The sequence below is a fragment of the Macrobrachium nipponense genome, chromosome 32 (genome assembly GCF_015104395.2).
Source record: "Macrobrachium nipponense isolate FS-2020 chromosome 32, ASM1510439v2, whole genome shotgun sequence".
NCBI lineage: Eukaryota > Metazoa > Arthropoda > Malacostraca > Decapoda > Palaemonidae > Macrobrachium > Macrobrachium nipponense.
The window spans coordinates 36,733,856-36,756,667 of NC_061094.1; the positions used below are offsets into that span (position 1 = coordinate 36,733,856).

The 22,812-nt window shown below is 33.3% G+C and overlaps 1 long non-coding RNA gene across 2 annotated transcripts; it reads left to right on the plus strand.

Moving 5' to 3' along the window:
- The first annotated feature begins 128 nt into the window (after positions 1-128).
- On the plus strand, positions 129-19,480 carry LOC135207344 (uncharacterized). Of its 2 annotated transcripts, none has more exons than XR_010312960.1 (4): positions 129-254; positions 5,517-5,600; positions 9,980-10,119; positions 18,139-19,480. It is a non-coding gene; the product is annotated as an uncharacterized LOC135207344 (long non-coding RNA). The 2 variants fall into 2 exon arrangements; XR_010312961.1 differs by lacking the exon at positions 18,139-19,480 and adding an exon at positions 10,665-11,411.
- The last annotated feature ends 3,332 nt before the right edge of the window (positions 19,481-22,812 follow it).

A 22,812-nucleotide genomic window follows, 5' to 3' on the forward strand; every position in this document is an offset into this window, starting at 1 on the left:
CTCGTCAACCCTATAACATGCAAATTTCCACGAAATCGAAAGTGCATCACTGAAACCACCTAGTATTTTATAATTATTCATGTAAAATAGCGTTTATAATGAATTTATGATCTATAACAGTGTTTTATGAATTTATACTTTTTCCTAATTATTTTGATTTAGTCTGCCTGCAAGGCTCCGTTTTCTTTCAACGAAACAATAACACTGGAGATGAAGTTCAAGCCGCCGATAATGTTCGCTGGATGCTGCAGTTGGTAATGTTATTTAAGTTATTTAAGCACCAAAAAGGTGTGTTGTATATATTTCCGTGAAATACTAACGGGAAAATAAAACAAATTAACCACACGCGAACTGGATTAGCCTATTCACAGTAGCTCATGCCAAGTAAGATCCTAGTTTAGGCTACCGTAGGCATACCTACTGTAGTGAGCATGATTATAATAGCTAGGCATTTCAGAGGTGGTATGACCTAACCAAACTTTCCTTAATCATTAACCTAACCTGGATGTCCGTAAAGCTTCGCCTCGCCCTCTGGACCCCCTACCCCCAAAATTAGTAAGTTGTCGGAGCTAATGCAGAGTAAGGGGTCAGGGCTACCGTAGGTTTAGTGTAGGCTCAATCACCTTAATGTTGTGAACTGTCGTTCGATGCACTTATTAATAAGAGAATATGCCTTAGGTCACTGGCATATTGTGATACTGTAAGCTACTGAAGCCTATTTGTTTACTGCTGGTGCTTGGCTAGGTCTAGCCTATTATAGCCAGTCTTGGACCACTGGCAGGTTAAGGTGTGGGACCTATGCCTTGGAAAATCTTCTTTAAAGGTTAAATAATGCTTTAAATGTGTTTCAACATTGGCCAAAGGTAAAACAGCCTAATACCTATTGAAATTTTTACCATTAAAGTACGTAATGAAATATATTTGTTTTGTGGTTTTTATTCATTTCTTTATATCTTAAAAATTGATAATAATAATTGCAAATAAAAAAATCTTTAGTTAACCAATTGCATCACTCAATAAACAATATCTAGTAATAATGGGAAATGCTTGTTCTTTTTAAATTGAACAAAAACCAGACATACAATAACCTAACCCAGGAAGCTTGGTCCTAACTACCTTGTGTGAAGGGGTAGGATTTCCCATCTTTTTAAGCATGGGAGCATTACAATGGCAAACTAAGAATGGTTTATGGAACTTGATGTTAAATTTGTTAGATTGCTATTGAAAACAACTAAAAAAACTATATTTAACATGTTAAGAAATTACTATAATTTAATTAAAAGCTAGGAAAAAACTCAGCTCATTATATGAAATATGGCATTTCTTAAATCTAGTTATAATGAAAGAAATAGCCTATCACAAGTTTTCAAGTATAACACAAAATTGTAAAGAAAACACAAGAAGCATTATGCTTTCATTGCACATACTGTAATTACTAATCAACATTATGTTGTAAACTAAAGATGAATATCATAGAAGACATGACACAACATGGCACAAGCAAGTGTCCAGTGATGTCACATGTTACATCATTAACGAAAAGAGTATGAATGAGAAAAGCAATGTAGCAACCCCTCAACTTATCAGGCTTTGTACCTCTTCAGACAATTTTTCCTAGGCTATCATTTTAGACATGATGCCTTTTTATATAAATTAAAACAAAGCACAGTCAACCCTCTGCCTATTCAGAGTTCTGGATTCACGGATTTTTCTGTGTGAACGTATATCAGCATTATTTGCAAATGAATATATTTTTTATGATAAAACTATTACAATAGGCAGATATAAGCATTTTTAGAGGGGGTTCTTGATGTCTGAACTATCAAAATAGGTAGTTATGAGCATTTTTAGAGGGGTGTCAAGTATTCACACATTTTAGCTATTCGCAGGGGGTTGTGATCAATATTCTCCGTGAATCCCTGGAGGTTGACTGTAAGGATAATTTCAAAGAAGAAGCAGTCTCATATCTCAATAATGACTATTGCAAAAATAGAAGAAAATTATCTTAAATTTGAAGGAAAAAATTGTACTACGTATTTCTTTGTCATACAATAACCCCGTACTAATATATGTAAGTATCACCTAGTCAGTAACTTAGCTTACTTGCTATGTTATGCTAGGTTTAGCCCATTTAGCATACAATGTTTCCCTCAATGTTAGGCTCAGTCACTTAAATATGAAATCAAGTAAAATACAGGTGAACTGCCAGAGAAGTAGACTTTGTCATTCTATCGTAGTAGGTGATTTACATTATATCAGATTTAATATACCTATACCTTTAACTTATGACTGTTGCTGCCACAGCCTAGCTTGTACAGTACTACTTTCATTCAATTCAGTGAGAAGTATTGCACAGGATTATGTCAATTGTCATTTCTTATCTACAATACATACCAATTTTGATCTCACAGCTATACGTACACATTTTCTGCTTTACAGACCACGTAAAAAAAGCATGAGAGAGAGAGAGAGAGAGAGAGTTGGACTATTTGTAGGGCACAAATCTTTGAATATCCCTATTTTGGAACAGTTTTTTTTTAGTTTCAACTAGATACCACTTTCAACAAGATATGAAAAATTTTTTTATTATGTACAATGAGACTCAAGAGCATCAGACATTACATCAATTGCTGTAAAAAACATAGTCAGACTGGTCATCATTATCCTAATGTCCCTAACCTAACTAGCTGCATTATACTTGTGATTAATGTCATACAGCCCAAATTTATTAAATTTGCACTTCACATCTGTGGAAATGATCGTTTTATGTATTCTAATTCTGGCTGAAACTAAAATGCTGCCCTAATTTCTTAGGTAAAAATAGAATCTGCAGCTAGCCTACTATTTCAGGTTGAGTATATTTTGAAGGGACACAAAATTGGGTCTGGAACAAGTCTAAACTTGGTTAGCTAAAGGTCCAAACATAGGTAGCTGAGGTTACTTTTCTGGGTACACTAAAATGTATGTCAGCTTCAAACGAGATTGAATTTTTTTCTTCCCTTTTTTGCATTCCAGGAAATGTAATTGCTCTTAGCTTTCTGTATTATGTATTGCATATACCCTTTTTATAAATGGTATTACAGTACATATTGCTTACCCATTGGTTGAAGGTAATTAGGCATGTGGTGCTAGTGTAAGCTCAGAAAAATATTTTTAATTAACAAATATAAATTCTGTTCTGAAAAAAAAACATTAATCAGATAGGAAATATTCTACTTTACTAGTTCAAAAATATGGTATCCTACATCAATCCCTTGAAAGCAAAGCAGTAATATTTATTTTATGTAAGGATAATGATTTACAATACTTTCTTTAAAAACTAATAAACAAATACAATAAAATACAAAATATTGTATGGTGAAATCTTTTATAAATGTCACAAGATTCAGGTTTTTAGTAGTTTTATAAGTATAACAAAAATTGTTACAAAATGTTTTTATATTTTACAATTTTACTCGCTTTTAAACTAAATTGTTAATTCAGTATACATACTGTAGTTGGTTTTTCCTACAGCAATAACACCTTCCAATACCAAGCCCTTCACTAAAGAAATGCAATTATAGACAGTGTTTGAATCATACTGATGCTGTTGTATAGTACCATACAGTACGTACAGTAACAAATTTTCCAAATTAAAGTAGTATTTTATAGTGCATTTATAAGGAAAGCTCGCAATGTGTACAAGTAAGGGGTTGTGAAAAAGTTTGGTTCTTGCTAAGCCTTTTTCTCTTGTCCCTGGTGATTATTGTTTTCCCAAACATTTTCTTTGACTGTCTTACCTACCTACAAACATGTTATCGTTGTGCTGCGATAGTGAATTCACTTTGTTATATGTGCATCTCTGTAACATATAACATTGCTTATATTTTTTATATTTGATGTGTTGCTCCAAAACAATGAATGAATTTGATTTATCCTTGGATAAAACTATGGTATTCAGCATTTATTTTTGTTGCCAGAGTATATTTAACTGTACACCAAATTCAGTCTAAAGAGTATTTTCTCTTGTAATATAGTACCAACAAAGGACTAATTACCAGTAGGCTTGGAAACTTTGTTAGCTGGCATTTTATTTTGGTAACTGATACCCAAAATCCCCAGAAGTCTGATAACCTAACACAAATTACAGTACTATCCATTACTCTCATTCCATATACAATTAATTTGTTCTTTCCATTTTCAAATTTGATTATTCAAATTTTGAGATATATTTTGTTAGCTTGTTAAAAAGTTGAAATATAAAACTTAAGTTGCAGTCAAAATAAACTAATTGTGCACAGTCATTTTATGCAAGTACAGGCAGTCCCCGGGTTACGGCGGGTTCGGGTTACGACGTTCCGAGGTTAAGGCGCTTCTCAATTATATTCATCAGACATTATTTCCAGGGTTACGACGCATGTTTCAGGGTTACGACACCTAGAATGCTCATCTGGCAGATGAAATATGACACCAAAAATGCAAAATAAAAATAATCAATATTTGAAGGTTTTTTTGATGAAAAATGCAATAAGAATGCAGGTTACATAGTTTTCAATGCACCCAAAGCATTGAAAGTAAGGTTTTCTTAGGATTTTTTACAATGTTCCGGCTTACGACGATTTTTGGCTTACGACGCGTCTCAAGAACGGAACCCCCTTCGTAACCTGGGGACTGCCTGTACAGTATTGTACTGAAAGAGAGAAGTGATGATAATACTATTCTAGTGTTATGTAATGCATGTAGTGTAACTTACATGACAGCCATGAAAGATGAGAAAATATATACAGAAAACGAGTTTCTGTCTTACAGGCTGCTGAATTGCAAGAGCCTGTGATAATCTCGATGGGTAGATAGTTTTTGTCACATTTTCCTTTCTAAAATTTAGTATATTTCCTATATTCCCTAAAACGTATTTTACTCAAGAGCACGTTCTTTTGGACAGTGAAATTACTGTTATTCAAATTACTTTTTACTATGTTAAGCCAAACAACCAATTATACAGTGATAACCCTAACAACCAATTATATGACTGAGAAACGTTACATATTGAACACTCATTTAATTTTGGTATGTTTTAATAAGTCTTAAGTTTCAAGAGTTTCTGACTGCACTAATGTTCTAAACTTGCATGGTATATTTAGCTTATTATATTTTCAACACTGTATCTTATCATGTAAATGAAAGGTATAGTCTATTGTTGAACAGTAAGTCTCTCTCTCTCTCTCTCTCTCTCTCTCTCTCTCTCTCTCTCTCTCTCTCTCTCTCTCTCTCTCTCTCTCTCTCTCTCTCTTTTAAATTTTGCTGAGCATCTTGCTTTCTTGTTCTTAGTGAAAACTAAAATCTTTAGTCTCATTCCCACCTAGTTTTTTCAAATGTTGCTAAATTAGCACCCAACTGGTCCATAACCCCATTCACCTTCCAATGAATATAGAATGATTAAAAGTGAAGAATATTAAATAAACTGCCTGTATATTATGAATTTACAATGTAAAATTATTATAAAAATGAGTTCTAATGGGTAAAATTTTCTCTTTCAGATAGTGATCTCAAATATTGAAGAACTGTTCAAAACTTAATGGTTTTCAGTGCGAGGATGGAAAATACTACAATAGTATTGCTAGGTAAGACAAATTATATTTCATACTGAATTAGACTCGTATTTACGTGAGTAGTGGGATGAAAGAGCTTAACAAAAAAATCTTTTCTTGCTTTTCAGTTTCATATGCTCCCTCTACACATGACTGTTTGTGAGCTTTTAATCTGACGGTATAATTGTGCAAATTACTCGTGAGAATCCTCTTGATATGTACTTTACTTAGTTTTAATATTATTATTGTAAGGTAGTTTATTCACACTACCAACCAGGCATGTAAACTTTCATTAGCTGTTATGAAGGATTTGTTTTTAAATGGAAACAATTTTGTCATGATTAAGGTGAAGTTAGCTAGGTGGGAGGAAACAAAAAGTAACAGATTAAAAAGTAAAAGCTAGAATGCAGTACAGTATCTCTAGCACAGCCTGTAGTTGAGCAAACAAGACACACTGTAGATAGCATCCTGAACATAATTGACTTATTTGTTTGTAGGGTTTCTTATGGAAGCTGTAACCTCAAGAATGTTGCATCTTGTAATTTGTACCTACTTAAGGGGAAGGTTTGTTATTTCATTGAGAGAAAAATGAGTTGAAACCAATTTCTCTATTTGTTTATTTACTTGTTACTGTAATTGAGTTACATCTGAACTGTTTTGGCAATCATGTTAGAACTATAACATGAAGTGGTAGGGAGTTCAGGGCTACAAATAAGTATTATGTATTGAAAAGAGTTCAGGGCTATGTATATGTATTGTTATTATGTGCACAAGTATTTTAAGGAATTCCTATTTTGCTGTTTGATCTTCACTTGATGTTGTTTGCTTGACCTGTTGCTTCAACCCAGGAAATGTCATATTCATTAAAAATTAGACTCACTTCTTATTTAATTCTGAAAAGTTGTAATAGTGCATGAACCATTTTTGTCCCTTTTTTCTTGTGGCATTTCTTTGTCTATAGCCTCCATGCATTATACTAATGCATCTTTTTAAAGTTTTGTGTCAGTGATCATAATGATAAGCCCTCATGTCCACAGTTCAAATATACCTTTCCTTTTATTGAGAGTCAACTATCTATTCTTTTTGTGCTTCAAGCATTTTTTTTCTCCTACTTACTTATTGTTAACTTCATGTCTATCTGTACATTGTAATCTTTTTGGTGCATTTTAAAAATGAAAGTTCCTTCGACCTATGAAAATCTTAAGTTGTATCTGTTTTGGTCCTGTACTCAGTACAGTTGGTACAACTGTGTAGTACGGCATTGCATTATTCGTGGCTTTAAATTCACATGCTAAATGCCAAAATTTATGAAGTTTATAGATTATTATCAGACTGCGTACCATATGATCTGTGATATTGCAGGAGGTTACCGAGTCCAATCAAAATGTCAGGTCTGTTACATTACCAACATGGACATCCACTATGGTATAAGACTGCCCAAAATTTAATTAGCACAGTAGTATATTGAAGATTCAAGTATACAATGAGATGAAGTAATTTTTTGTTATTTGATTGAATTTTGGTTGCTGTGCTTTTTTTAATTTTGTTTTATTTCTAAGTTGTAGAGCAATTAATATAAGGCACCACCAGCAGGGAGAACTGTATTGATGCCGATTCCTCTTATTTATATATATATTTTTTTTCCGAGAATAATAAAGTTTACTCATGCTTTGAAACTGTAACAACATTCTTGAGTACCCTTCAGTAGGAAGAGTTTTACACTTACATATTACATGATACATTAGCATTATGAATAGAAGCTCATGAAGTATTTAGGGGAGACTTAAATAGAATACAAGGGCCATGTTTTTCAGTGACCAGTGTAATTAATTTTTCACTTACATTTAGCACTACAGTATATCATAGCCTTACAGGTATTAATAAAACCCAAAGATACGTAAGAATCAAACTCAGTGGTTGATTTGCCTTAAAGAACTCTTTTTAAGTAATCGATGATTAGACAGTACAATATTAGCGTTCTAGTTACTAAAGTCAAGTACATTAATTCATTTTAGTGTTGCTCTAAGATATTTATAGCTGAAAGGAAATCATTGTTATATTAAAACATTTGCATGGAGCTATGATAATGCAGTTTTATTTTAAGTGGTCATTATTGGGACAAATTTTGTACTGAATTTTCAAGAAAACTGTACGATTCATCATAAGGGCTATATATCAGTGCATAACTAACATGATTATTATTACTTTGAATCTATGAATTTTGCACATGTTCTGATTTTCAAGACGTCATAACATTATTTGTTCTTTATTGACTTATAGTCATACTGGTTTCTTTTATAGAATGCAGTACTAGTATTTAATTTTTATAGTCAATGTCTTTCTGCTTAAAAACTGGTAAAATCTGCCTAACTAAAAGGAACAAAACTGTCCTCTTCAATACAATACTACATATCATAGGTTGGGGCTGTGATTTAATACCTAAATTATACACATTTATCGTAACCTATGTACTACTTACACCCTGAAGTAAAGTTATGCAACTTTAATGCAGTACTACATGCTTGACCTTCAAAGCAGTATAACGTTCATAATATTTCTTATTTTTAGCCTTTACATGTATTTAAAATTGTAGAAATATTTTATTATACAGTACTAATTATGTTATACATTATACAATACTGTAATTTAGAATTGAGAATTCATGCTAATAATAAATACCATTAAGATATGGTGTAATTGTTCTGTCATAAAAAAAGAATGTTTTCTTAAAAGGTTACTCTAACTATGAAGCCAGATTATGGAAATAAATGAAACTTATCCCTGACCATGTAGCTTTTATCTTGAAAAAAACTGTTAAAAATACTGTAATACTATTTTGTACATCATGTACATTGTGAAACAGGGGAAAGTAAAAATACACATGTCATGCTTTGTTTTATATACATAACACATCCTTATACAAATAATATACATCAACAGCAATCAGTTGTGATATAACACAGTTAAGTTAGTACTTCCATATTCCTGGTATAATTGATAAAAGAAGTATAATTTCATATTTATTTGCAACTACATAATTTAGAAATTTAGGTACTAGTTCAAAGTTGATGGTCAGTAAGCTTTATGGTTTCATTTCAGATGTTTTCAGTTAAGCCTGAAAGCTCACTTGAATAAAATATTAATTCACAGTGCACTTATTGGATGGAAACATTGCAGTGGCTATTATCATAATAATGCGTAAAAAAGGAATTAAAGTAAAATAGTCTTTGTAGCAGTGTATCTGGTTTAAATTTGGTATCATAATTACAATAAGTGATTACATCCTGATTAATTTTCACAACACAAATGTCATACATGAAATAAAATGATGCAGAACTTTTTTTATTTGCATACAGAATCACTTATAACAACCAGATTGTAATATCAGTTGCAGCTTATGAAGAAAGATATAGCATTTTGTTTTTACTTTTTCTTGTTAATCTTTGTTGCATCATATAGAATATATGATTACACAATGACTTTTCACAATCACATTTTTATAGTACTCTTTGGGAAATACCCAGCAGTCATGAAATTCCAGTAAAAAAAGAAGTCAAAATAAATCATTATGCAATACTAAATAACGATTAACCAAAACAACACCACTAAAACACTAAAATCGTGTATGGGACTTCATGTATAGGGATGCACCTGTACACCATTCTCACTTTAAAATGCACCTGTTGACATCACATCCATATGCACCTGTTTCTTCTGTTATGTTTACATTTGTAAGGGAACAATGAACGTATTTTGATTTTCAGAAATGCCTATTTTTCTCTTTATATTTTTTCCTTCTGAAAATAATATTTACATTTATTAATGGCTGATATTTCATACCATGAATATTAATAAAATTAACACTTTTTTATAATATGCTCATGTTTTCTTCCATACACTGTATTTCTGAATAGAAAATGCACGACAAAATATATTTTAAAAGCACTGCACATCACAAACTGTATAATCACATTTTATATGAGGAGCATATTGCAGACCTCCTTATATCCAGGCTACTGAGAGTCAACTAGGGTGTCCGGTGTAGATCCACCGAGCTATAGCTAGTGTCTGGCGCACGCAGCTTCATTTCCCTCTGCGTCGATCGATCTCAAATCCATGACAAAAAAGCCGCACGTTCCCTATGTAGGGAGCTTGTCGGCACATACCCCTGTATTATGAAAAAATAGGTTTACTTATATAAAAAATCTAGGGTGGCTTAAATCCTTTGGTCTGCACCCCTTTCACCCACCACCCAATGAAAGCAGGGACCTATTGAGACCAGATCCCGTGAAAGGGGTTCAGCACGTGCTGTCAACTCTTTGAATGATTGCTGGCAGTTTTTTATGTTATGTGATGCCCTGGCTGGTATTTTTTTTTTATATTTAATCTCTCACCCTTCCCTCTGCTTCCAGGGATGAATGACCACAGCCCAACCCATTGAAACCCAGGCAGCAAAGGGGCAGGTACCCATAGGGAGGGGGAATAGGGTGGCCAGGTGGGGCATGACTCAAGCTTAGGTTAAAGTGAGGCCACATGAAAGGATACATCACAGGTAAGATTTTTTTGAGTTTAGAAGTAATGAAAAGTAAACAGTAAACAATTACTGTATTACTTAATCAGAAAAAAATTACAAGTTGTCTGTGATGTCCTTACCATTTGTATGTTTTTAACATGTAGAGTTTTTCAGACTTTTATTTTATTTTCTATCATACAATTAATTACGTGAACATGATACATCATGAGTAAAATTGCTTTCAAATATAATTCATATTACAGAAAATCAATGATAAATCATCTTAAATGTCATTAATTCAGTATGGGTAACTTTTAGCTCTCATAAATTTGAATAATGATGACAGAAACCAAAATTTTATTTTTAAAAATAATAAACTTAAAACATGTTTCTATGAAAACCACTAAAAAATTTATGGCTACTAGTATAGTATTACATTAAATTTAACTTATGTACTTGACTTGGTGATATTTTCTGTACATCTGTACTTATGGTCTGTTTATCTTTATATTGTCAACTCAAAAATAACATTCATAGAAGTCTGACATTTGTTGCTTTAAGTGAACTGTTTTATACACTTACAGTTATCACAAGATTCTAAGGCTTCTATGACATATACAGACATTATCAATTAAATATTGGAAACAGAAATGCAATTTGATGTACAGTACATAATAAAAAAGTTCATCCTATGTTTTATATGGTGTCAGTGTCTGGATACTAAAGAAAGAATCTGAATAGAATTACAAGTCAAGAAATTAAAGAATCTGAATAGAATTACAAGTCAAGAAACTGTACAGTCTACAAATGCTATAATTTTTTATATATCTCTGTACGTATTTACTCTTATTCTTCGATACACTTATGTATATATTCTAACAATAAATTATGAATGAAGTTTTTTTTCATTAACCGTTGCTATCTAACATTAGTGTAGTGTATTTTGTGTGCGTGTGTTTTTAAGCAACATTGAGTATATTTAATTTCAAAGAACAATTGAACAAAACATTTGTAACATAAACTGAAATGTTAAACAATGAATGAAGTCAGAGGAGTATTCTGGAATTGATATCCACCATTACAATAAAAAAAATACAAGCAAGTAAAGGGAGACAGATAAAGAATAAAAATCACATTATTTTGTTTACTTCTATTCTGTTCTTACTGAATGGCAAAATATGGGAAACAGAAAAACTTCACATGATTTAGATGTCCATGTTAAAAGAGTAGAAGAGATCATGATTTTTGGTGAAAAAAGTTGGACAAATATAAAAATCACATGTGAAGTTAAACATAAGTTTGAATACCTGGTCTTTATTATTATTAGTATTATATATTGTGCTGATATTATAGTTATATACAGCTTTATTATAATAAATACGTGCTGTATTACTAGTACAGTACTGAATATTCCCCAGAGTTCTGATGCATAAACATAGGTGAACCATTTCCACCAAACAACAATGAGAAACTAACCCTATTGACACAACTTTATCCCCCCCTCATGCCAATAAAAGGCGAGACAAAAAAAGGGTTTAATCCACAGCTGCTGTCACCCCAACCCCTTTAATTTTTCTAAGTACAGTATATCTTTCCATATAGGCTTATATACCATAATTCTTTTAACCATAATTCTTTTAAATTGCTGAAGTAAATTTTTAAATATACTGTAAATGATTAGATGTATCAGAGGTGTATGTATGGTCTTATAATTGTCTTTGTTTTTATGCAAGAGATAATTTTTTCTGAAATATGCTCTGATTTTTAAACTATTTTTCTTTTTTATCGGGTGTTTATGAATATTTCAAATTTATGTTTATTTCTTTTCATAGTATTCTATCTCTCTCCCTCCATCTCCTTTCAAGTCTCCCTACTCAGTACTTTCCTTTCCCATGGTGGGCTTAGTCCAACCCCTTTCTCCACCCCTAATGCACATGAAGCTCCACCCATTTACCTGACTCCTCCTACTTTAGGGGAGTTGAGAAACAGAATCCACTGTATCAGGTTCATGTCTTTGATATCATTAGAAGACATTTAACTTTGTGTCTGTTCCATTTTAAGGATGGTTAACCCCTTTTGTCCCTCAAAAGGTCCATGTTGACCTTGCCTTAGTTAACTCGATGGTAAGCACAGATTCTTCAGCTATTCTTAACCTATTTGAGATATAAGCACAGATGCTACCTAAGTATGGTACGTGGTGTTTGAAGTACCATCTTATTATTTTAACTAATCCATGCACAGCATACTGAATATAAAATGTATAATAAAATATACTTTAAATGCACTGCACACCACAAACTATAGAATTACCTTACCTGTGAAATTACATATCCCAGAAAATGATTATGTGTTTTGGCGTTGAAATTTGGTTGATATTATACATGGACTGATATTTAAAGAAAAATTTTCAGGTAGTAACAGTACAGTTCAATGGATATCCAAACTTGTCTTCTTAATAAAGATATTAAAAATCTTAATAGATTGCTTAAAATCTAATGTAGTATATACAGTATAGTGGGAAGTGTCTGAAGAGTGAAAGCAAAAGTCTTAAAATCTGGGTGAAGCAAATGTCCAAGAAGAAATAATACTACGTAATATATTTGAGTTATATGCTAGAGAATACTGTTATGAAATTGGTTATGTATTGTGTAAGCTCTGTAAATGTAAGTTACTATACCACATATATTTATGTATAGCTGTGCATTATATACCCATTAACTGTATGTGAACTTTAGTGCTCTGTATTTGTGAACTAAGACCACTTTCAGTATGGCATAAAATTTAAATTGAGATATTGAATGATGACATAAAAGTATGATTAAATATCAATGAATTTTTGTGTACTGCATTTGTGAATTGAGGTCATTTTCAGTATGGCATAAAATTCAAATTTATATTGGATGATAACATAAACATACAAGCCAAACTAGATTAAGCATATACTCTTATCCAGTCCCTACAGTATTTGGTGATCTCCTCATCCTAAACTATTTGGGATTTTCTACCTTCTATTGTTTCCCTTTGTTTATTAGACAGGCTTGTTATGTACCATGAGAAAAAGTCACTTAAAGGCTATTCCTCTTTGGCATTTTTTGCATGAATGAGTAATATTTGAAGTTATTTCAATACATCTTGGTTCTCAATGCAAAAATATAAAAGGGTATAGTGTTGATAGCCACATGACACCCCTGTACAAATTATGGATACCTAAGTGATCATCCAATTAATATTGTACTCCACTGTTGACAGAAGGTAACTGTAAGTAAATTAATTCTTTCTCAATTGAAAAGAAAAACAGTACGTATTTACATTTTACAGAAATAAAGGAATAAGTTCATAGTTGCTTCTGTACTCATGAATATGAAATATAATCAGGTCCAATACTTTATATGTGTATTAAACAATAGATATTACAAAAGTGCCTAGTTTAGTTTTAATCCTTATAAAGAACAAGTAGGGGGGCGTGTTGGTAAATATGCTTATACCATATTGTATAACTGTTTGTATAAAATATCAGTGTACTGCATTGTCATAAAATTTTATCTTGAACTTCCTCACTCCATCAGGCTTTTACATTTGCAAGCTTGTGTTTCCCTGAAGAAAGTATAATTTAGAGATAGTGTGTCTTGAGTACTGTGCTGAGTATGAAGTACTAAAGTAAAATTTTTATGAATTATTTTAACCCAGTGCATCTGACAACAGTTTTAATGGCTTCTGTGTCATACTTATATTGTATTTCAAATGTGCTTTCTTTTTAAGGAATGCAAAAATTATAAATTATAAAAACAGATGGTAAAATTAGTTGTAATTTCATGTCCAATTCCTTTTATGTCATGCAAAATCGTGTGATTTGTTTACAATATACTTTATGGTAATATTATAGTATTACTTTGATACCAGGTCTTTCTGCAGCACTGCATAAAAAAACCAAGCAAGTGATGTAGTGAACGACAGGTTGGTTCCCTGATAATGGCTTTCCTTTGTGAAATTAAGCAGTAAGGCTACCTCATTAGAATCACATTAACAGAAGTGTGAATAAATATAAAAATAAAATATACAAATGTTATGAGATTACATGTAAAATAATGAATCTGCACCTACAGCATTAGAATCACATTAACAGAAGTGTGAATAAATATAAAAATAAAATATACAAATGTTATGAGATTACATGTAAAATAATGAATCTGCACCTACAGCACTAGACAAAAGTGCACATATTTGTTCGAAACTAGTAAAACTACTTATGAATGCAAATGTAAATAAAATTACAAAGACAGTTCAGATTACTGACGTAACTGTAGAATACTACAGTAAATGAAAATGTTAAACCAGGATTGTCATACAAAAGAAAAGCCTTACAGTCAGGTAAAGTTCAACATTAAATAGGCTGAAGTCATCACATTACTATTTAGGCTTAAATCATGATGGAACACCTTTTTAAAAGAATATGGTTGTAAGTATAGCGTATTTGTTCAAATAAATGAGATATTCCTACGATTTGCTACTTCATTCCCTGCCAGTCATGTTTTTATTATAAAAGTCTCAGTATTGGGGCACATAACATATATTACTAATGAGAACATATAAATTGGTATAATTTTTATTTGAATAAATATTCTTTTGTCACAAAAATAAGCTGCATGAAATTCTTAGCGTTTTTATAATACTACTGTTTAATACTAAGGAAAGTTTGCCGTTCAGGGGCAAGACTCGCGCTCTTATTTTAAAGTTGGGAATTTGGAAGAAACTTGAAATCACCGTTTGTTAGTCATTTTTACTGTTCATCTTCATATGAAATGACTTGATTTTCTATAACTTGTCAGGAAATTCAGAGAAAAATAAATGTTCATGAAACTGGAATAAGAAGTATATAAATACTAGATGATGTGAAAGAAAAATGTATCTAAAAAATATTGACTTTCACCCCAATTGTCAGTTAAATTTTTGTGTACCTACATCACTCCTGTCGGAAGATTCGATTTTTCGTAAATTAATGGTAATGGTGAGTAAATAATTAGTCCACAGGTGGGCAGTCAGAGTGCTCGAAATTTAGGTAGGTTTTGGAAATAAGATAAATTTAGGTAGGTTTTGGAAATAAGATATCAAAGGATAAACTTCACGAATATTTTTCTCTTTTATTTTCATCTGTGTAATATTATTCTACTTGTCTGTCTTCTTTTCTTTTTTCAGTGTTTTGTAAAATAATGTCATGTAATAATAATAATAATAATAATAATAATAATAATAATATGATGATGATGATGATGATTTCGAAGAGTCACAACCGAAATGTCACTCTTCCTTAATATTGGCGAGAGATCCCCATAGATTTTTTTCGAGATAAACCTGGCGTAATTTCATGGACAAAACTCTTCCTTTGGAAAAACATAAGTCGTCCTCTTTTCACTACAAATATGGATCTTAAATAGATATAATCACCTTCGATTCGTGAATTAAGACAATGGCTTGCATGTTATTTTGGCAAACTCCTATTATCACTGCTTACGATGTTTCCGAATCCAGTATAATGTTCTTGAGTTTTGGAATAGTTATACTAAAAAATGACAAATAATTCGAGTGAACATAATCTTTAAAACGAAATATTAATGAAAAATTTGGCTTATGAATTACCCAAAATTCTTGTAACATATATAGTTCAAACGACTCATTTATGTTAATGCTACAATTAAAGTATATCGCATTTTGAAACATTCAGTTATTTGTAAATTTTGCTAGGATAATGCGAGAGAGAGAGAGAGAGAGAGATTCATGTAAGGTCTACGGTAGACTTCCATTATTCTTCATCTTTTCTTCTATCCCCTCCAGCCCCACAACCCCCTTCGGAGGAAAAACTTTTCGTTCAGTGCTTTGTGTCATCGTCGTTTGTCCTTCATCGAGGGGCGGTCCACCTATCGCGTAATTACAGCGGGTTCTATTCCGAGTCATTAAATGAAGACCTTTGGTTGAAACTGACAAAAGGTGATCTTGAGTGATATAAGCAGAAAATATTTCGTCAATCTTGGACTAACTTAAGCTCTTTTGCTTTTTTCGATTGATGTAAATTCGGTACCAATGATTACAGGTTTTTAAACGTACTGTGATAGTACACTGCTTTCCTAATTAGTGAGGTACTGGAGTCCGAATACCGGTCGAAGAAAATATGGGCACTTTCTACCAAATCCCAACTCTTAACCTTAGCCACGAATTAGGTACTGATAGTTAACCACTTGTGTTGAGTTGCATCAAAAGTGAAAATAGAGCAAAAATTCTGCAAGATCATCCCAAAATTAATTTACCGAGAATTGAAAGAATGATGATTAGATCTAAAGTTTAAGAATTGACTCCATAGTACTCCCAAGAGTTGTTGTAATAAGGTGAACATGTTTGAAAAATAAAAACCTACCATACTTAAAGATATGAATAATAATTGGTTTACGAAACTAATAGGAAAGTTCGAGGTTGTAATGGGAAAATTAGATGATGTAATGTACAAGGTAACCATATGCATAAATAATACTTGTGCCTTTTATTATTTTATATACAATAATATCAGCAGTGTGGCATATAGAGTAGCCTATAATTTATTAACTGTTATGAATATCTATGGCAAGAACAAATTTCAAGCAAGATTTTTCACTATTAGTTTTGCCTTTCTGGGCATTTCTTCACGTAACTCAAATTTTTCAACAATGCCGAGACGCAAAGCATACAAACTTTGAAATAAAGGGCTTCTCGTTTTATGCAAATATTTTATTATACATAAAATATCTGCATATACGTCTGCTTTATCCCTACAAATGTCTTTGAGGGCTTGACAACATTTCATTTATTTGTGGTGCAGCCCAACAGCAAATCGGAGTGAATGTGTTCTTAAATTTCCCTTAACTGGCATTCGGATAAGTTCTCAGATTTCTCTTCATTGAAATGCTTTGCCGAAAGTAGATAAGCATATCATGTCATCGAGGAAGAGGCTGTAAAGGTCTACTGTTATGTGTATAGGCCTACTGTTACCACAATGTCTGCATATCTTGATATTTCACATCTCGGTAGGAATGGTCCCCTTTTCCTTTCCTATTTTTTTTCTTTTTTTTTTTTACCTTTTTCACCGATTTCTTCCTTTCCTCATCCTTATCCGTTAAAACGGAAATGAACGCATCTTGGGAATATCCTCTAAGGAAACGCCGTTCTAATCGGAATTAAATTAAAGCACAGGAATTAATCTAATTAGGAGTAGTCCTACTTTAGATAGAGTGATAGAATATGGGCCTAAATCGGATATTTGCAGTAAGAAGGTTTGATAAGTGTTACAGGATGAAACCAATGTTAAGGGTAGAAAGTTATACGGTATAAAGATAAGATGAACGGAGGTATAGTTAAAGGAATGAAAGAAGCAATACTTTAGTAGCCAAATAAATGAATATATCCAATTCTATGATTTATTCAGTTTCCCTTATTTAACGAAAATAGTAATTCACGCTTCTCACATTGACCGTTTTAACAGCCTGCCAGTACCGTTTATTACAGCAGTGTCACCGTATGTAAACATGATATGTAAATCCGTTACTCGAGTAAATAGTGGCAATGCCTCGAACCAACAGAAAGGACAAGAAAAGAAAAGAAAAAAAAAAACGTAGGGGATAGAAGAGATGTCAAAGGCCCGTGTGACCACCAGTTAAAAAGACTGACACCAATTACTCATTTAAATCTGTGATTTCCAACTGCATGAATTAAGTGTAAAATGTCTTCATAAATACGACCTATCTCTTATGGCATTTTTTAAAAATAAATGTGTAGGTTGATGATCATTACCGTACCTTGAATTTCATTTCAAGTTCTGATCAAAAGTGAAAACACGGCAACCCTTACGAGCTCTTTTTAGTTCTCCAGAAAACCGAACTGGAAGGGTCCTCCTGGGATGGGGAAGTCGTCGTGGTCTGTATAGGAAGGGGGAGACGAAGAAGGAGAGAGAGAGAGAGAGAGAGAGAGAGGGTGAGGGATTTTTGTTAAAAATGCTCAGCTTGTCACCCCGTTTTACCTGAAATGTCTCGCTTCCAGGTGGCGGCAACACGCCCCGGGAACTCGACACCGCCGTTGGCGTGTCCGCTTTCCCATCTCCAAGACGCACTCGAGGAAGGCCGACATCTGCATTGCAACTCTGAAGTGACGAGGTGGTCCTCGAAGGCATTTCGAGTCCCTCGCGGGGGGCGCTGAAACGGGGTCGGCCGCAGAAATACCAAGCAAGGGAAGTTCCACGCGCATAAAGGGAAGGCTTGGTCTTTGTTCTGGATAAGGCGGTCCCTCTGGAATGAGGAGGTGCTGGTTGTGAGCTTAGAGAGAGAGAGAGAGAGAGAGAGAGAGAGAGAGAGAGATGGGGACGACGCATCGCAGGGCCGTGCCCAGACTCCCCTGGACACTTACTCATCACCTATGGAATAAGATCTCGCGAGCGCTCCGCGACCCCTGTCCGTACTGGTCCCTCTGGACTCTTTCCCTGCCCTTGCTGGCGCCCTGACGATATGACTAAGACATAACCTTAAGAAGCAACTTGATACGTAGTGATAATAATTGTAACAGAATTTAGTTAACTCAGGGCCTTATAAAGACACAAATCCTTATGAGAATGGTCTTCTTAAGTAAATATGGTTGTACGTATGCTTTAAGCCAACTACTAGAGGCTTGAACAAAATTATTACATATGCTCACCTTTACAAAAATCAGTTTTTTTGGTTAATTTCAACAAGTGCTCGTTGTGAAATTAATGTGCGTTTTATATAAATAACACTTCTGTTCTCGTGATTCGTTCACCTTTATAAAAAAAATAAAATAAAAAAGCTGCCAATAATATGTATAATTATGAAATTGCAAAATTCTTTGTTGCTTAATACCTGCAGGCGTACGCACCTCAAAATACACATGCAAGCACATAAAGCTCAAGATACAAATAAGAAGAAACTGCTGCTTAAATAACAAGCAAAATGAGGTCCGGAATGAAGTGAAAGCACGAGATAAAATCGATGAAAGGGGACGAATGAATCTCACGCACTCTAAATATTCGATACCAATTATCTCCCGGACATTCCCGAATACCGAAAGACATCGGACACATCTGAGATAGGAGGCGATGCGATGGTTCCTCAAACAACATGACAAATTAAGGTGTGACCCGAAAGCAAGTTTTATCCCGGAATCTATACGTAAATGTTATGGATACCTCTGGATTTATACTTTTTGGAGAAGTCAGCCACTCATAACATTTTATGAAGTTAAAAGAGTAGGTTTTAAGATTTAGCTGTATATAATTATTAGCATATGAGAGCTATACTACATTTACATTTTTATGTTAGATAAGTAAGCTGTAAATCTGACTGAAACCGGTAAATAAACATATATGTAGTTAGTATGGCCTTATTTAAATGTTATGGACGACAACTTTTATTTATAGGACAAATGCATTACAAAAATGGTCATTCCTGAGTACTGACTATAATGCATTATGCCAATTCATGAATACACAACCACTATATGTTTCGATTTTCCCACACTTTTATATGCTTCCCACGGAAAGCCTTAGATTCGAAAGGAAAATAAATACAGAAGATATTTCTTTAACCTAACCTACCATGAGCTTCTTTGCAACATAATGGGTTCTAATCGTGCCAGGGAAGGCTTTCCTTGTCGGGTTCAAGATTTTCAGTGGAAAGCGCCAAAAAAGAAAAAAATTAAATAAGTTATGAAACCGAGTAGTATAAAAGTTAATTATATATATTTTGAAAAGGCTCGGATTTTTCTTTGTGATTGTGATGTACATGTTTATATATACGTATATGTGTGTATTTTATTTTCATACAAACGTGGGACACTTACAGAGAAGTAAAGAGGGGAGATTCTTTTTACGAAACAGGATCGTACTACATACAATTGTAAATGGTTGCGGCAGTACAGTCATGTAATTATGGCGTCCAATGCATGAGGTTTACGTGTGATTATATGATACGGCATAAGAACTATACTGTCAAAAATTATTGTACAGATATTTCACATCTGAATCAGCAGCTTTGGCGAAGAAAGTATCTCTGCATTTTCGCTCGTGTATATACATTAGTATGCAAGTCTTCTGCAAGTATACTCCTGCAGGAAAGAGAACTTCAATCAGGAATTCTTCCAAAGGCACGGGACGAGGACAGGAATGGTTTCTTGAGAAGGAGAGCAGTGAAGAGAAGCCTGAAGGAGTTCCTTACAAAAGCAAAAAGAAGGGAGACGGGTGATGGCGAAGATGTAGAGGGTTGGTGAATGGGGGAGACAAAAGGGAGCGATGGGTGCGTGAGGGGGGTTGGGTTGGCGGGGATGGGGGGTTAGTTGGGTTAAAAGGAACAGGGACCAAGATTATATCAAGAATGTATTTTTCATTAGCCGGAGCGTCCCATAGCCTTTGACCTGGTAAAGATGAATGTGTGATACAGGCCTTGTAGAAGGATCTGGCGTGACACTTGAGTTAACTGATACAGCCACACACACACTGGCAGGCTTACATGTGGACAGTAAATACACATGCATACATATGCACGTGCTAAATATGGACGGACTAACTGCATGTTGCATATTCACCGACTCTTGCTGAACTGCAAGTATTGAATGCATTCCAGATAGTAATTTAACCTTTCCATAATCACAGAAAAAACTTTATTTATATATGCCTTTGCCTATGAAGCTTTGTTTGAAATATTCTTACAGAATAAAATGGAAACTAAAGGATTGAAACATCCTCTCAAGTTTAATACCCTCAGGAAAACCAAGGGGATGGGAAAAATATGGATAACAAAATCATACAATAAAGTGCTCAAGTATATATCACAAATACTCGAGTAAACATCATCTATATATATATATATATATATATATATATATATATATATATATATATATATATATATTCGTGTGTGTGTTTTCATACAGTTTCTTTACAAACACACACACATATATATATATATATATATATATATATATATATATGTATATATATATATATATATATATATATATATATATATATATATATATATATATATATATATATATATATATATATATATATATATATATATATATATATATACACACACATATACAGTTTTCAGTGGTGGCTCCAGAAGATGCTGCTCACCCCCAGTTTTTTTTTATTAGATATTTGGGAAGTGGTTGCTGGCCCCACTGATGTTCAAGGACTTCGTATCCCTTAGGTGACTGACATTTATTGGTAGGCATCCCTCAAAGTTACTGACAAAACGTTGCAGAATTACGCGGCTCGGGCGAATAGTGGTATACCGAACGTGTATATGAATACTTATATTCACTAAAAAGCTATTCTGCTATCGTATACACAGATATGTGTATATTTACATATATATATATATTATATATATTATATAAATAATATATATATATAATATATATCTATATATATATATATATATATAATATATATCAGAGAAGCTTAAGAAATACAACGGGCATGCATTGAAAGCTTGGCTTATTTTCACCCTATATCAAAGACGCCAAAGCGCTGGATGCATTTACCTTTGGAAGCTCGACAAACATGCGTAAGTGTTTGTATGTGGCTTCGTCACAAAAACGAATGGAAGATAGCTTCGATGATTCTGGGGGCTTAAAATTTGGAAATATCTAGGGGAAGGAGAGGTAAGCATTGAATAGTCATGGCCAGAGAATGGTACAAGTGTCAGAATAGAGGGATGTTACTGAAGAAGCGTGATAGACCTTATGCGTGGTCGTATGATGCATCTGATACTAAGGATATTTTTGGCAAAGTTTATCATTGTTTCAGCAACTAAAAGTTGGATGTGAAAGTAACCGAAGTCTTTTATTTCTCTGAAGCCAGCCTCTTAACATATAATATAACCCAAAGAACATTTTACTACGTTGCTTTTGCCCATGCTCATTTTTCTTAAATATCCTAGATAAATATTTGACCCCAAAAATAAATAAATCAAACAGCGTGACAAATGCAGAATGGAAGCTTAGTTTTGTGTAAACAAGATCTCTCTCTCTCTCTCTCTCTCTCTCTCTCTCTCTCTCTTTAGATACTTCAAATTTAATTGTCAAACTCTTCTCGGAGATATTACTCGAAAAGTAGAGTACCTTTCACATACCTGTCACACTAACTACTAAATTGAAGAAGAGAGAGAGAGAGAGAGAGAGAGAGAGAGAGAGAGAGGAGAGAGAGAGAGAGAGATTTGATGCGAAGATTCTAAAGTAAAGTGACCGTAAACGAAATTTTAGTTTTTTTACCAACATGCGATCAGCTATTTATTATGGAGCCTGTACACATCTTAAAGGACTGGGATGAAAATCTTGGATTTGCAAAGGTACAACAGTATAATAAATACATGGCAGACTGCGAACAAGAAAATATACCTGATCAGTGAGAAGCCTCTTAATAAAAGGACTAGTAAGTCTTTTACTTTTCCAAGAAAATGCGTCGAATGACTAAAATCGTCCCCTCCTAGAACTTACAAAAATCTAGAAAATCCAAATTCGTTATCAATACTTTCAGAAAGACATTCTTTAGACCTTGACTGGAAGAAACTAATCTACGATTTCATCACCGCTCTAGGCCTAGAAGCCAAGATTCACCCATAAAGCTCACGGAAGAGCACATAATCCCACATTATCGAAGATGGTGGCGGTCATTCAAGAGGCCGACATTCAGCATTT